Source organism: Montipora capricornis, chromosome 12 (genome assembly GCF_036669925.1).
Source record: "Montipora capricornis isolate CH-2021 chromosome 12, ASM3666992v2, whole genome shotgun sequence".
NCBI classification, from domain to species: domain Eukaryota; kingdom Metazoa; phylum Cnidaria; class Anthozoa; order Scleractinia; family Acroporidae; genus Montipora; species Montipora capricornis.
This window is the reverse complement of record NC_090894.1, coordinates 9581571-9584654: the sequence shown is the minus strand read 5'-3', so window position 1 is coordinate 9584654 and position 3084 is coordinate 9581571. Positions and strand designations below refer to the sequence as shown.

Sequence of the window (3084 nt, the reverse complement as noted above, 5' to 3'; positions counted from 1 at the left end):
ATTTTTCATCTGTTCGGATTTCCTGGCTGAAAGTCTAGTGATCCGAAAATTGTAGGGATCAAAACTTACCTTTTCGAAAATTTCAGCCAGAAAAAAGGTTCCCGAAAATTCTAGGTGACCTTTTTCAGCTTTTAGGGTAAAAAAATCCGTTTTTCAGGTGTTCGAAAATCCTAGCAGAGGCAGGCAAGCAAGAAATTTTACAACAAATGTTCCGAAAATTCTAGATCTCAAATCGTCTTTCGAACAGATATTTCCCGAAAGTTGACGTTGGGTGCCCCTGTTACAGTTACTCGCAATTCCATCGCTTGGCCTTCACGAAGATTTACTCGAGACGAATATTGAATGCGTTAATTTGCTTTTCAGGCGTAAGCAAAGGTTTATCTTTGTTTAGCAAAGCTTACTGTCTGTTTGTCTCTGTGTCTTAAGTCACGGAAATTCGTAATCATGCGATGCGTCCTCGCAGCGCGTGACCACAGGATAAAATTTTACCTTCAAGTTTGTTTTTTTTTTTTTTGGCAGTTCCTTATTGGCAACAGGTGTGTTTTATTTAAAAATTCTCGACGCTCCAGTCTCGTCTCACTATTGCTCACCGCGCTGTTGATGGATTGTGCTTCACATACCCAAACCGAGACTGCTAGCAGTCTATGTAAGTCGTCTATTTGAACTGTTCATTGAAATAGAAAATCGTGCGGTAAAAAATTAAAATTCCTTCACGCGTTCTTACTGTTAAAATACAACTATTCCAGTTTATAGCAGAGGAGGACACTTAAACATTCTGTAAACACTGAGCTGAAAAGAACAACTGGAGCCGTACCCTTCATTCTCGAAGAAAGCAAGAGAAATGTGGAGAAATACAGAAGAAGGCGGAAGACAGAATTCTTTGGAATGTGCTGAATACATTATTTCAGTGGACATTTACAGGAAGCTGTATTTAAAAACAGTCCAATTCTGAGAAATAAGGCACAATATTGAAAGCGTTCATTTCATGCAAGCAAAGACCTACTTTTCGTTCTTTTACAGATGAGAGAGATAAACGTAGTAATCAAGTAAACCGCAACTAATCAAGAAAATCTCATTAACCGCAGCCGAAAAAACGATTGTTCATACTTACGTTAGTGAAATCGCTTCTTGATTCAGTTCAAAGGCACTCCAAAGTGTAGTATAGTTAAACCCGGACTTGAAAGAAATGAGTCATCAATCCGCGCGAAATTTTTCGTGTAAAGATTGTTCATTGTTCTGACATCTTCCGGCGTTGTCTCTAAAAAATTTTCATCTTTCATGATTGCATTTATTACGTATGAGAGGAAACACTCATTTTCTACCTAAGGAGTCGAACTTGAAAATAACTGATGATCAATCGAAACGTCGTTTGTTCTAACGTTAGTTTGTATTACTTTAAGTAGTGTTTGTCGCGCTGAAAATTAAAACAAGGAAATTATGAGCCTGAGAAAGGATCAGGCCCAGTTCAGACGTCGTGCTTCTGCCGTGCCGAACTTAATTGCAATTTGGTTCGACCGTAGCGCGGTAGGGAAACAACTCTGTTTCAGACGCTGTGCCAGAGTCGAATCAAATTCAGGCTTTACTGATTTGGGTCTCGTAACAATTCTTCTCCTAACTCCTGGTTGGTACTCATTCTCTCCAAATGCGTTAATATAATTGATGAATTTTGTTTGGCGCGATACAAGCACGACGTTTGAATCAATGCCGTGCCAAAGTCGTGTAGCACGGCAGAGCTTGTCGAACTTAATTGCTTGCCGAACTTAATTCAAAAGTTTGATTCAGACGCCGGGCTTCTGCCGTGCTTTTGTCGAACTTAATTCCTGAATTTAGTTCGACACGGCAGAAGCACGACGTCTGAACTGGGCCTTAGCCACACAAACAGCGCGTCACAAAACAACTGTCACGCGAGAAAGATAAAAACTAATAGATCTTTCCACGACTTTTTCAACTTTTTATTTTGACCATGCAGTGAAAGTCTATTGACACTGCTATAAAGAGCGCCTAACTCTTAGCAAATTGACCAAGTTTGAGAGTCACATCTTGCAAAATAGAGCAAATATGGCGAGACTCCGAAAACTCAGACCCCGAGAACTTAGACCCCTCCATAAAAACTCGCTTCAATTCTTATCACCTAATTAGTTTAATGGTCACTTAATGTTCATAGGTGACAGCCACAATGGGGCGAGATATTTATCTTTTCCGGTTTATCGCTGTCGACACTTTGATGACATCTGCCCGCGACCGTTTAATACCGAAGAAAGAGACAGACAGAGTCGCTATAATGTTATTCAAATAATTGCGGTCAGGTTTTGTATCCATTGTACTCGAAAACTTGCCTATCATTCTTGTCACGCAATCACCACACAATTGTAGATTTGCTGTTTTAATAATAAGAAATGAAATATACACTAGGATTTGGGGTACTGCCAAGACTAAACTAAAATACATAGCTGACATAGTGCTAGACAGAACGGATTCACCGTGTTTGTGAGTGAAGAAGCAACATAGTCACACGATCGTAGTATAACGAGATCACCCCACGCGAGAAATTGTAATTATAGTAATTTATACACATCGTCACCCATGAGAAGTAATAGTGTGCAGTGTATGTTTTGATTATACATAATTATTTATTTATTTATTTATTTATTTATTTATTTATTTATTTATTTGAAACAAGAGCCACTGTTAATACAGCAGCAAAGTATTGCTAAATCATTTGCACTGGCATTCTTATGTTGCCGTTTCCTCGGATCCGTCATATCAAAATTTCAGGCCATCCTAACGGCGGCGTAACAGCAACGTGTAACGAATATCTAAGCAACTTTAACAATCTAATTCCAATAGTAGTAAATACCGCGAATAAAGCGGTTTCGAGTCATTTCAATGTCGCAGAATTTCTTTCCATCATCAGAGTCTTTTCTAAATGATAAATTATTTTTTAACCCCACGATTTGGTCGGTCTTAAACGAGAGCCCATCTATGTAACATTTGTTTCTTTGATGTTTTCATCGCAGTATGACATATAATCTTTACGTGGAATCTTTGGCCGTTTGTTACATTTCAAGATAGCTTATGACTGAT

General features: G+C 38.7%; 1 protein-coding gene across 1 annotated transcript in view; it reads right to left on the bottom strand.

Annotated features, from left to right (window-relative positions):
* LOC138026591 (uncharacterized) overlaps window positions 1–1164 on the bottom strand; it is a 27142-nt gene extending 25978 nt beyond the window's left edge. Inside the window, exon 1 of the mRNA XM_068874006.1 lies at window positions 1112–1164. The gene's annotated coding sequence lies outside the window, so the exon portion shown is untranslated. The remainder of the gene's footprint in view (window positions 1–1111) is intronic.
* Window positions 1165–3084: the final 1920 nt, after the last annotated feature.